The 12,706-nt window shown below is 39.0% G+C and overlaps 2 long non-coding RNA genes across 3 annotated transcripts in view; one reads left to right on the top strand and one right to left on the bottom strand.

Moving 5' to 3' along the window:
* Positions 1-12,706, bottom strand: part of LOC141422508 (uncharacterized) — a 122,588-nt gene that overhangs the window by 78,692 nt on the left and 31,190 nt on the right. The gene's annotated exons all lie outside the window — the stretch shown is intronic.
* LOC141422507 (uncharacterized) lies at positions 2,976-4,620 on the top strand. Its single transcript, XR_012447117.1, has 3 exons — positions 2,976-3,189; positions 3,284-3,439; positions 4,421-4,620. It is a non-coding gene; the product is annotated as an uncharacterized lncRNA (long non-coding RNA).

Below are 12,706 nucleotides of genomic sequence, written 5' to 3' on the forward strand. Positions count from 1 at the left end.
AATTTCAAAAACAAACTTTGCAGTTCCTGCTTACACATCACACAGTTCAGTGGATGTGGCTAAAGCTCTCAGTCAGTCCCCTGTGATTATCTGCTGTGTTTAAGTTGTTGTGTGATTGGTTGAGTGTTTTCCTTCTCTTTGTTCTGTGAAAATATACCTCCCAAAAAGCAAATGCTGCCCATAAACAAGGTGTCACCTAACTGAGAAAGTTAGGAAAATGTCTAAAGAATACACTGAGGATATTAGGAGAAAACAGCAAATAAGTATAAGAGCTAACAATAACGATACAGAAAAGAAATGGAAAGATAACAAACACGTCCTAAAGTTCACTGTTTGAAAATGCTAACTCTAGAAAAACTAATCAAGAAAAAGAATGTAAAAATAGATGTATGTTCTATACAAAAAGGAAGACAGAATTTTTAAACCTGTTGAATTCACTATAAGAAGGGATCTAAGGTAGATAGGAGAAAAATAGAGAGGATGAACCAATTTGGATTATAATACATATATACATGGAAATGTCAACAATGAAATTCTGGGTATAACTATCTTAAACAAAAATGTCTTTTTTCTAAAACAGAACAGGAAGGTAAAACAGGTCCTGTCTAAGGGTTTGCAAAATTGGGAGGGAGGATGATGTAGGGAAGAGGTGTAGGAGGATGTATGCAGTAGAAATAATTATGTAGTCATGTATGAAAGTGGAAATGACACAAACATTGTATGCACATAAGAATAAATAAAAATTTTTAAAAATAAAGTTCACATATTAGGGAGAAAAAACCTGTTTCAATTAATGTATAAATAATATGCACAAAGAAATTAATTTAAAAAATTTTAATTGTAGTCTGAGGAGGTACAGAGAATAACCAGGTCTCATGATGTTTGTATTTCTGTTCACTGATCCTGAGCAAGTCACCTCAGAAGACTTTAATACCATCCTTAAATACCAAATAGGAATAAAAATTGGTTTTTCATTTAAATTTTGGAATTATCTTTTTTAATGAAATTTAGGAGTCAAAGTGGCAGATTTTTGGTAAGTATAAATAGAACAGCTTCTGTTACTTTGTTAAAGAATAAAGCATCTGTCAGATTATGTCTTCACTCCATTCTACCTGTTGACATCCAAATTTGCATTTGGATGACAGGCAGGTCTATCAAATTGAGGAAAAATAGGTATTGACAGATATCTTGGTTTCCACAATTGGCTAAAATGCAAACATGTTTACTATAATCTAAGGCAGCTTCCCAATTTATAGTTCACAGTTTTACCGATTCTTTATCAATAATGTGATGTGCTATATGGTACTGCTTTACTTTTGGAAGTAAGAGAGCAGCAAAAGGTATGTTTAGGCCCAGTGATGGAGTTGAAGGGAGTACCAGGAACAGTACTGTATTCTTTTGATTAGGTAACTTTCATCCTCTTTAAAAATTGATATAATTTGTACATATTTATGGAGGACAGTATTATAATTTATACACAAGTACAATTTACAGGATCAAATCAAAGTAATTAACTTTTCCGTCTCCTCAACCATTATCATTTCTACACTTTGGGAATCCTGAAACTCATCTCCTTTAGTTGACTATGGTAGAACAGAATCCAATTTTTGTGGTTTCTCTAACTTAAAATGCTAGAGTAGAATAAAAATATCTAGGCGTTTTAGTACTGAGGTGGAGAGCACACATGATCAACTTGAAAGAAGAAAGTCAAATAAGATAGACACTTTTTCAAAAGTTTCTGTGACTGAAAATATCCTTGAGCAGACAGCAGGGTTGCTTAACCTTGGCAATGTTGATTTTGTCCTGAAAAGTTGTTTCTGGAGGATGTCCTGTGTGGTGTGAGATGTTTAGCAGCACACCTGGCACATTCCCACTAGATTCTAGCAGCACCCAAACCCCAGTTCTGACCATCAAAAATGTCTGTGGAAATTTCCAAATGTCTTCTTATGGCAATAAGAGATATATGTCTCTGTGTTTCATAGGTATTAACCCAGTGAGAAATAATGTGTGAATATTTGAAGAACATGACAGTTTTACATTGGCAAAGTTTTACAGTTTTCACTTGATGAAAAGCCTTATAAAAATATGTTCTAATGTTAAAGAAGTGGACTTCTGGGTAGCTGTGAAGAAAGTATCACTTGTTGGGAAGCCATTTCTTCTTGGATGATTTTGTCTGTACATAACAATGAGCAATAAGAAATAGTCTTAGTAGTGTAGGAAAGAGAGGTGGTGGTGTTGGCACAAAAGCACACAGCTTTTGTAAAACTGGAAGATGACCGGGAGGGCGTCATCAATAGTAACTTCCACTGGGACCATATGGCTTTAAGAATCAAAGTGGGTTTGGCAGTTGAACTGCAGGGGCTCCTGACATTCCATGACACCCTCAACCTTCTAATTTTGTTGTGGCTACTCCAGGCTGTTACCTGGCGCACTGCATTCTACCTCACTCACTTCTGTTGGAGTTTGAGCTACAGATAGTGCCTTTGGCTCTGAACTCTGGCATCTTAACCATTGATTGCAGGAATAAGGACTCTGAAGTGGTGTGTTGATCAACCTTTTCTCAACAGTAAGTTAGTTATTAGAGTTACTGTCATCACTCTCAGACCTGATGACACGAATTTGATTTCTTGTGTTTTGGTTTGTCATAGGGTTTTCCTTGAACTGTGATTTTGCTTGGTGTTAAAATCTCGTCCTCTCCAAAATCACAGCCTGTGCCAGTATCATTTCCTTGTCCTGCCATATGTTCTTGGGAGATACTGTGTTTACTAGTTCAGTTTCTCTTGAATATGTTAAGAAATTGGAAGTACCTTTGCCTCCTGACCATCTTACCATTATTGGATATGTGAGAAACTTCAGCCATCATGAAAATATAAATGTGTCTATAAGCCTCCTCTCCCAGCCTTGGACTCTGTTGTCCCAGCCTACATTTCTTTCCTTGATGATGCTCTTTTGTCCTAATCAGGGCATAGAGAAAAATGTCTGTCTTTGTATTTTCAGAGCTGAATTCAGGCGCCTGCTCTGAAATGAAGCTGGAGGGTGATGCTGCTGAAGGCTCAGGTGACCACACACCGGAGTTTCAACAGGGCCTCATTGATGTCACAAACATCCTTAAATGGAAGCTCTTGAAGACAAAATTACTGTTGAGCAGGTGCCAAATAGGATGCAGATTCCCTGAACTGGGACAAAGAGGTAATCCCACTTGTGGCACTTGGATACACTTATTACTGCTTGTCACCCTTCTGGTAGGATTGAGCTCATCCCCCTACTGTGTTTTCTCCTCAAGGTTTGTCCTGTATAACAGCTCCTGTAATCTCTGAGTGTTCGTACCTTGAATTTCCATGGGCTGCCACCTTGTCTGGACGTCCGTCTCCATCTCTTGTTTGTACTGTGAACTGTGTTCCTACCCAGCGCTGGTGTCCCAACATTTTAAATGTCATAAGTAAGTGCATCCTATGTTATCATTACTATAGGAAGAGCATTTCTTGGCCTGCTATGCACATGCAACTAATTTCCCTGCAGCCTACTCTTTGTTGGCTTTTTGCTTGTCTTCTAGTCAGCCATATGGCTTGTGTTTTCCCTCCTTTTGCTTTTTTGCCTTCCCAGCAAATACTCATCACCTGGACTCAAACACGGTATCTGTTACTAGCCTTCCTTTGATTGTAGTGCAGTAAGACTGCTCAGGTGACATTTGGGGAGGAGGTTTGTTGTACATCTTCAGTCATTGACCTACGCTATGAGTTTTCTTCATTTGTAACAGGTCATCTCCTTTTCACAGCATCTTCCTTTCCATTTTCTTTTCATATTTTTATTTCATTTCTGATTCAACTGACTGAAACAGTAATTGTGATATATTTTATTCCTCCTGTTTCTAATGTAAAAATTCATGCTCAGATAATTAAGTATATGTACATGATGTTCTCACCAGATATGAATAATGAGACTTGTATGAGGAACCCATATATTATGTTTGTGGTAGGTATTTTATACCTGTTGTGCAATGAAAAGATATCAAATATTTTTGCATGTTATAATAATTCCTTAGGTTTATTCTCCCCCAGTTTTCTTTTCTGTCATAGGGTTTTCTGTGGACTTTGATTTTGCTTCATTTTAATCTTCTCTTCCATTCCAAAAGCACAGCCCATATCCGGTGTCATTTCCTTGTTTTGTCTCATATTCTTGGGAGATACTGCGTTTCACTAGTCTTGTTTTTCTTGAATTTTTAATAAATTGCAAGTGCATATGTCTTCTGCGATCTTAACTTGACTGGATATGTGAAAGCTGTCTGCGTTATGGAAATAGCAAAGTTGTCTACAGACTTCGTGTCCCTCCTGGACTTCCTTGTCCCGGCCTTTCTTTTCCTTATGTCCCTCGTAAACCCCAGTAAGGACATAGGTAACAATGGGTATGGTTTTGTTTTCAGAGCTGAATTTGAATGCTTTCTTTGGAATGAAACAACCTCCCAAGATAGAAGGTGATGTTCCGGAAGACTCAGTTGACCACGCATGTGGGATTCACCATGGCTTCATTGATGCCCCAAATGTCCTGAAGCAGAAGGTTATCAAAAGAATACTATTGCTCAGCAAGCACAGAATAGAGAGCAGATTCCCTGGATCAACATACAGAGGTAGTCACCCCTGTGGCTCTTGGATGCGCTCAATCCTTATGATTCTCTATGTAGGTTTTGAGCTCATACTCCTACTGTGTTTTCTCTTTAAGGTATGTTCTGTCCAACAAGTGATGTAATCTCTATCTATCCTTACCTTGGATTTCTGAGGCCTGCTAACCTGTCTGGTCCTCCATCTACATCTCCTGTTTGCATTCTGAATGCTGCTCCTCCCCAGTGCTGTCGTCCTCATACTTTAAGTGTTACAGGTAAGCCCAACCCATGTTATTTCCATGTTATGGAGAGCATTATTTGAGGTCCTTAGTACATACAGTTTCCCATAATCCCATACTTTCTTGGGTTTTCATCTGTCTTCCCAGTTCCACTACCTCTTTCTTCTGGGTCCATGGCCTTTCAAATTACTTGTTCAGCTTCTCCTCTTGTGCCTGCTTCAGGGAACCAGACCACATCAATCCCTAATTCTTAAATTGGGCAGGCACATGAAAATGGTTAAAATTAACAATAAGGTGCTCTGAATAAAAAAAAACTAAATTGCAACCTGGGCTTTAGGTGGGAGGTGCATAATAAACCTGGAATCAGTGTTATCTTCAGCCCAGTGTGTAGAGCCATGTGTCCATTTTCATGGGTTTTCCAGGACACATTGTCTTTACTGCTTGGATTCTTACATTACCTGGAGGACATTAAATGGTACTGTGAAGGGACAGTGGTCGAAAATGATATTCTAATTGCAGTACTTCACAACTGCAAAGATCATGAGATCTTTAGGTAGTCCGTGTTCTGTCCTTCTTATTTCCTTTTTCACTTAACATGTTCAGGTACGTGTCAAAAATAAAATGCCAGTGAATCTGGAGGTTGCAAATATGTGAGTCTTTTATTTAACTAACGTAATCGGAAATGGAGTCCAACCCCATGTATATCGTGATCTAATATGATTGATTGAAAATACAGGCTGAGCTTTGTATCAATCCATTTCAACTGACAAAAGAGTGATTTGCTTCAAACTATCAGAATGAAGAGTAAAATCCATAGAGCCAGTAGATCAGGAGCCAGTCATGAGAGAGATGGGGGAGATGAAATGTTAAGTTATGGGATCAGTGGTCTGTTCAGTATCTCCAGATCAAGATCCCCTGATACAAGCACCTGAGGTAATGAGTGCCTTGAACGCACACATGAGAGTCTCATGTAAATAGTCTGGGATGACATATGGGCATCAGTGATTTTAAAAAGGTCCCAAGTGATTCTAACATATTTAGAAAATTAGGAACACTGACTCATGATAATCTCAAGTTGTCAATATGGAATTTTCCCACTTGTGTGGCTTACTCCTTAGAAAAAGCTGAGCATCCATTAACTGCTGATGGAATATGTATTTCCCTCTCAACAAAACTCTGTGTAGCGCAGAAAAACATGGTGGTGAATGAATTTGGCCTGTAGCCTCCATACTTGAAGCACATGGGCACAAAGTGGTAACAAGATGAACTAAGAAATAGTAGCTACACTGAAACTCAGTGTCCCCAAAAAATATTTCCTCCAATTACACATAATTGTATTTAGTTTTTTCTTTTTCATTTTTTACCATAAATCTGGCAGTTTGCATTATATATTTTTAACTTCCCAGTCCTCTAATGTGATTAGGACCACAATTTAAAAATTTTACTTTTGGTCAGAGAAAATCCCCACATAAAGCTTTTCAGTCTCCCTTCCTTGAAGGACATATAATAATACATCAAAACTGAATGTCAAGAAATGTTTTTACACTTACACTTCTTTGACATTCTTTTCTTTTTATTTTTTTTTTCTGATGATACTGGTGTTTGAATTTGGGGCCTCACAATTGCTACCCAGGCACTCCACCATTTGAGCGACTCAGCCATCCCTTTTTTGTATACAGTATTTTTGAAATAGGGTTTTTAAAAGTATTTGCCCATACTGGATTTGAACCAGGATCTTCCTGTTCTTTGCCTCATAAGCAGGTGGGCATGAGACACAGTGCTCAGCTTCTATGCCATTCTTGACTACCATGAAAAACTAAAAGGAATCTTTTCTGAAGGAGCAGTATTGAGAAAGAAAAATACAAACAGAGGAGAGTACAGTAAAACACAGGGCAGTCCCTTTTGTTTTAGAGATTTATGGGTCTAGCTATTGAGACTATTCTGAGAAGTGCTTTGTGGTGTGACCTGATATGGAGTAGCCTTCAGGAATTTAGAGAAAAGAGTTGTGCTCTGGTTGAACTCACTGTTCTCCCTTCATTCTTTCCATTTTTAGTGAATCCTTTTTCTTGTCTTTCCTAATCTACTGTGGAAAATCACTATGGATCTTTCTTTAAATTTTTTGTCCTTGTCTGGCCAAGGTGACCCAACATCCATTGTGTCAGTTGCTCCCATTGGGTGCCTTCTTGCTCTTCCTAAATGTTTATGAAGAGGGTCTGCTCCAGGGTTTTAAGAGTTTATGTGTTTTTAAGAGTTCATGTGTTCATGAACTCTTAATGAAAAGAGTCAGTCAAAGATCAGCCCCCAGGCATCACTGTCTCCTCTTTAATAAAGGTGGGACTGGACTTGGATGTGGTCTGAAGCCTGCTATCTCTCTTTCCTGTGGCTCTGCAACTGCCCACCCTCTCTTCCCTTTTTGGAGTCATAAGAGTTGTTTCTCCCTCCCACAGCAGTCTGTTTCTGAATGTGTATCCTGGGTGCTAAGAAGAATGAGCACTGAGAAATGTGAAAAGCCCTTGATTTGGTCAGGATAAAAAGGATAGGAGGAAAGTGGCTGATATCACCAGCTTCTGTATGGGACAAGGAAGGGGCCCTGATTCCTGTACCACAAGCTGAACTGAAAGTTCGGGAGGGTTTTCTCTACTTTGTTGTGGATGCCACCTTCCACTTTAGCCAGCCTGAGTCCCACCAGTTTGGCTCATTCTCCCAAAGGAGCTCAGGTGGTCTCTGTCCTCTTCTATCACTGGGCAGTACTTCCTGGGGCAACCATCCCCAGGACCTGACCAAGACTCTCATTTGATTTCTCTCTCCCTCTCTCAGATACCAAATGTTGCTGGAACAAGAAGAGATATTGGCAATTTAAATAAATCTGCATCACAGAAAGTATCTTTTCCACTTGAAGAAATATAAAACAACAAACCAAGTGAATGGCCAAATAGAACACTGAAGACATCCTTCATGATCATTGGATTTCACAACCACGAATGGCTCTTGACACTCCAAAAGGCCAGTTTTACTGGAGAAATTAACAATTTCTGAGCCTCTAATTGCGATTACTATCCGAGACCAAGACCAAGGTCCATAACCACTATTGCGTGACCTTAATCCCAGCCCTCGAAGTTCCCACTCTATAGAAAAGCAAGGGCAGGAACAGCAGGAAGAAAAGAAGAGACCAAACTGGACCATTTCAGGATTTCAAATGCTATAAGCAGGCAGTATTAGCATTGTAGTGTTTTTGCTAAAGATGTTTAGCATGAATTTAAGCACAGGAAATTATCAGACACATGAAGAATATAGACCAGAAAACGAGACTACTGACCTATCTTCTTCGGTCAGGGTCACCATAAATGATACAACAACAAAGGAGAGGAGACATTTTGGTTGAAAAAGACTAAAAAGATAAATTTTTTAGTCTTTTTCAATCAACAATGTGTCCTCACTTTTTTGTTGTCAGTCTGTGGTGACCTTGACCTGTTTGTAGGGGACAGGTCAGGTGTCTGGCAACATGGCCCACATTCTTCTGTTGTCTCATAATTTCCTCAGCATTAAATTGAGCCTAAACTTTTAGCAAATCCCATGTATAGCTAATGCCACATGCTTCCTGTAATATCCTACTTGAAGACCTGCCAGTTTGTCTGTCACTTGTGTGTCTATTTAGGACTGTCACTTGGAGAAGGAGGCATCCATTGTGGGAGCTCATGAAAATGACTTGTTTTCCTTAAAACTGTTGAGCAATGTGGAGAGTAATACTTTGAGAATGTATAAATATTCTGTCTCCAATGATCTTCCTCTAAAAATACTACTGTCCATCATTCCACCTTGGCCATATCTTGGTTTTTGTTTTATACCAAAATTGAACATTCATGTTTATATCCTGAAAGTTCTAAAATTCAGTTCTTTCCATATACTTGTTTTTGCTGGCATTCTGTTTTAAAGAGGACATTTTCCCCCTGAATTTTAATTTAATCCAGAGTGAATATTACCAGAATGATTAAAACATTTATTTGTGTTCCTCACTGTGGACTCATGTTTTTATTGAAGTTCTTTTATTTCTATAATCAGTTTTTGGGATAAGGATATAAATGAGCACAAGCTCTTCCATATAATTTAGGCTGTGTTTACCATAGGTAGTAGATGGGATTTATTATAGCTCTTTCTCCATGGTGTGTGTGTGTGTGTGTGTGTGTGTGTGTATGGTGTTTGGCATTTAAGAGGCATTATATAGCTTTGTCTTTAGCATTACCCTAATAAAGTTTTTGACATCTTTAGCATCCTTTAATTGACAAACATCTAATATTTGGTTTATAAGTTTTCTGTGAGACAATTCTACTTCAACTTAGGCAATCAATGACATTATTTGCTTTCTTATTTCTACTCACTGTGCCTGCCATTTATAGTGTTATTTCAACCCAAACTATTTCTTCCACATTTTCCACACCTTGCATTTTGATTCAGGTAAAAATTGGATCTATTAATGCTTATAATGCTCACCAAAGCTGAGTTGCTCATTCACCACTTGGGTGGCATTCCTGCTGGACAGATCTCAGGATGGAGTCAGCAGGCTCCAAGTTTTGCATGATTTAACACTCCTTTTCTACTGCCTTGATACACAGGTACCTTAGAGGACAGAAGTTGCCTGAGATTTATATGCCTTGCTTTTGTAGATAAGCATGTTATATATTTGGATTCTGGTTTTCAGTCTTAAATTTCTACCAGCTGTTTCATTCCTTCTTTCCACCACAGGTGCAGGGGATGCATCCTCAGTTTGGGTCTCCAATCCTGCAGTGATAAACATGTAAATGCAGGCATCTCTATTGCATGCTGACCTGGGTCCCTCTTTGTATATACCCAGAATTGGTATAGCTGGATCATATGGAAGTCCTGTTTTGAATTTTTTTGCAGAACCTCCGTACTGATTTGCATAGGGACTGAACTAATTTGCATTCCACACAGCTGTGTATAAGGGTTCCTTTGTCCTCACATCCTTACCAGTGTTTGCTGGTTTTTGTTTGCTTAATGGTAGCCATTCTGATTGAAGTCAGAATGTATGTCAGTGTAGTTTTGACTTGCATTTCCTAGATGACTAAAGATGTTAAACATGTTTTCATGTATTTGTATTGCCTATTTGTATTACTTCATTTGAAAAGTTATGCTCAGTTCATTGGCTCATATAATTTATTGGATTGATATTGTGGTGCTTGATATTTGAGTTCTTTATATATCCTGGGTATTGATCCCCTGGTAGATGGACAGTTGGCAAAGATTGTCTCCATTCCATACCTGTTTCTTTGCTCCAGTAATTGTTTCCTCTGCTGTGCAGAAGTCTTTTTTAGTTTGAGGCAGTCTTACTTGTGAAACCTTGCTAACTTTGTTTTTCTCTTTTTTGTCTTTTCTTTTTTGGTGCAATATTGGAGCCTGGACACAGGGCCTCACATTTTCTGTGCAGGCATGCTACCACCTGAGCCATGCTGCCAGCCAGTCAATACTTGCTGTCATTTCCTAAGCTATTGGTGTCCTATTCAAAAAGTCACTGAAGTGTTTTCTCTATATTTTCTTGTAGTCATTTCAAAGTTTTAGGTCTTTGTAGGGGACTTGAAGGCCACTGAGAAGTGTGTGTGAGTTGTGTGCATGTGTGTGGAGGAGGGGGGTACATGTGTGTGTGAGTGTATGTGATTTGTCTTTGTGAGAAATTGTGTGTACATATGTGTGTGTGCTGTGTGTGTATGTATGTTTGTGTGTGTGAATGTGTCAGTGTGTGTGCATATGTATGATTGTGAGAGTGTGTGCCTGCATGTGTGAGTAGGTGCTTGTTTGTGTATGTTTTTCTGAGTGCGTGAATATGACTGTGTGCATGTATGTGAGAGCATTTGTGTCTCTAATGAGAGTCTGTGTGCACTTGTGTTTACTTGTATGTTTTTATGTGTGTATGTTGTATAGGCACCCAAATGCTGGGCAAAGCAAAAATACAGTTGGCTCTGTCCCCAAGGATTCCCTCTTCTCCAGTGATGTCCCCTCACCACCTGCCTGACATCCTCATTGGCATACTCACAAGGTCAAGGCCATGACCAGCCCTGGTGATGTGGTGACCCCAATACAAGGATCAGAACCAATAGCCACAGTATCTGAGAGTGACCCAGGGCCAGGCACCTGGTCCAGACCCCAATATGGCTGCTCATCTAGCTTAGGGTGCCAGTGAAGGATGTGACTGCTCTGAGAAGTCCTTCAAAATTTATCCTTCAAAATTGAAGGACAAGCTGGGGCTTTGAAGGAGCAAATGACTTGCCTCAGGGCCTTAGCACTTGCTGTTCCGTCAGCCAAGAACAATCCACAGTGGTTTGATTGTTCTCTTAGCACCTTCAGGAGATTTCTACAAGCCCTGCCTGACTACTTTTTTCATCACCTGACTCGTGCATGCATTCCTTATGGTTTCTAAGACTTCCTCACTACACTGTCAAATGGGGACCTCTGTCTGTTTCACTCAGTGACATGGCCTAGTATCTTGATTGAGTCTCTTCAGTCAGGGATAAGGTGAATGTGCACTGGGTGAATCAATTTGGCAAGGGTTCTTCATTCACGGTATGTTGAATTACAACTTTGTGCCTTGGGCTGGGCAAATCTCAGTCAAGACTCAGACCAAGAGAACATCCTGGTGCTGTTTGGTGCTCTGTGTGTGTGTGTGTGTGTGTGTGTGTGTGTGTGTGGTGAGATCCAGATAGATTTATGCTGAATATTATCAGACCTCTAAAGAATAACAAACACCAATGTTCCTCAAACTAGTCCAAAAACATACAAAGGGAAGGAATACTAGCAAATTCATTCTATGAAACCAGTATTACCTAAAACCAAAACCATGTAAAGATGCATCCAAAAAAGAAAGTTAAAGGCCAATATCCTTGATGAAGACAGATGCAAAAATCCTCAATATAATACTTGCTAACAGAATCCAACAGCATGTTAAAAAAGATAACTCACCATGAACACATTGGTTTCATTCCAGGGATGCAAGGATGGCTCAGCATATACAAATCAATAAATGTAATACAACACAAAAACAGAATCAAGGACAACAACCATATGCTCATCTCAACAAAAGCAGAAAAACCTTTGCCAAAATTGAACATCCTTTCATGATAAAAGTTCTGAAGAAACTAGGAACAGAAGGAATATACCTTAACATTATAGGTTTCTATGGTCAACATCAACTGATGGGCATGAGCACCCAGAAGTGGGAACTCACCCTCCACCCCTAGCTGTGCATGTCTGGGGATAGAGCAACAGTCCCAGTTCTTTTCTTCTCTCCCACAGTTGTAGTGCTTACCAAGGAGGTATCAGGAATGAGTCCCACCTGGGGCTGGGCAAAATTTCTCTCAGCTGAAGTGCTTGCAAGAACACAGCTGGTGCTAGAAAAAGTTTTTCCCCAGATCTTTGGCTATGTAATTCATGTAGGGACTACAGCTATAGCCACAATGGCACTTCTTGAAACTACCTCTGTATGCAAGGGAGCAATGGAACAGCAAGTTTAATTATGGTTAGATATAAGGCAGACACATCTGATTTCACCACTTCTATACAATATTATACTAAATGTTCTTAGCTAAGTAAAAAGGCAATAAGATGAAAATTTTAAATCTAGATTAGAAATTGAAAAATAAAGCTATTTTTTATGTTCTAATATGATTATGTATGGAGAAAGTTGTTTGGAATTGACAGAAAGCTACAAGCACTAATAGGTGAGTTCAGCAAAGTTGTTTAGTAGGACAGAATCCAACATAGTAGGTGGAAAAGTGATATTTCTGTGAACCTGGAATGAGAAATTAGAATTTGCAACTAGTGAAATAGAGTGTTTCAATATCTTAAAATATCTGAAATATTT

The sequence above is a fragment of the Castor canadensis genome, chromosome 4 (assembly GCF_047511655.1).
Source record: "Castor canadensis chromosome 4, mCasCan1.hap1v2, whole genome shotgun sequence".
NCBI lineage: Eukaryota > Metazoa > Chordata > Mammalia > Rodentia > Castoridae > Castor > Castor canadensis.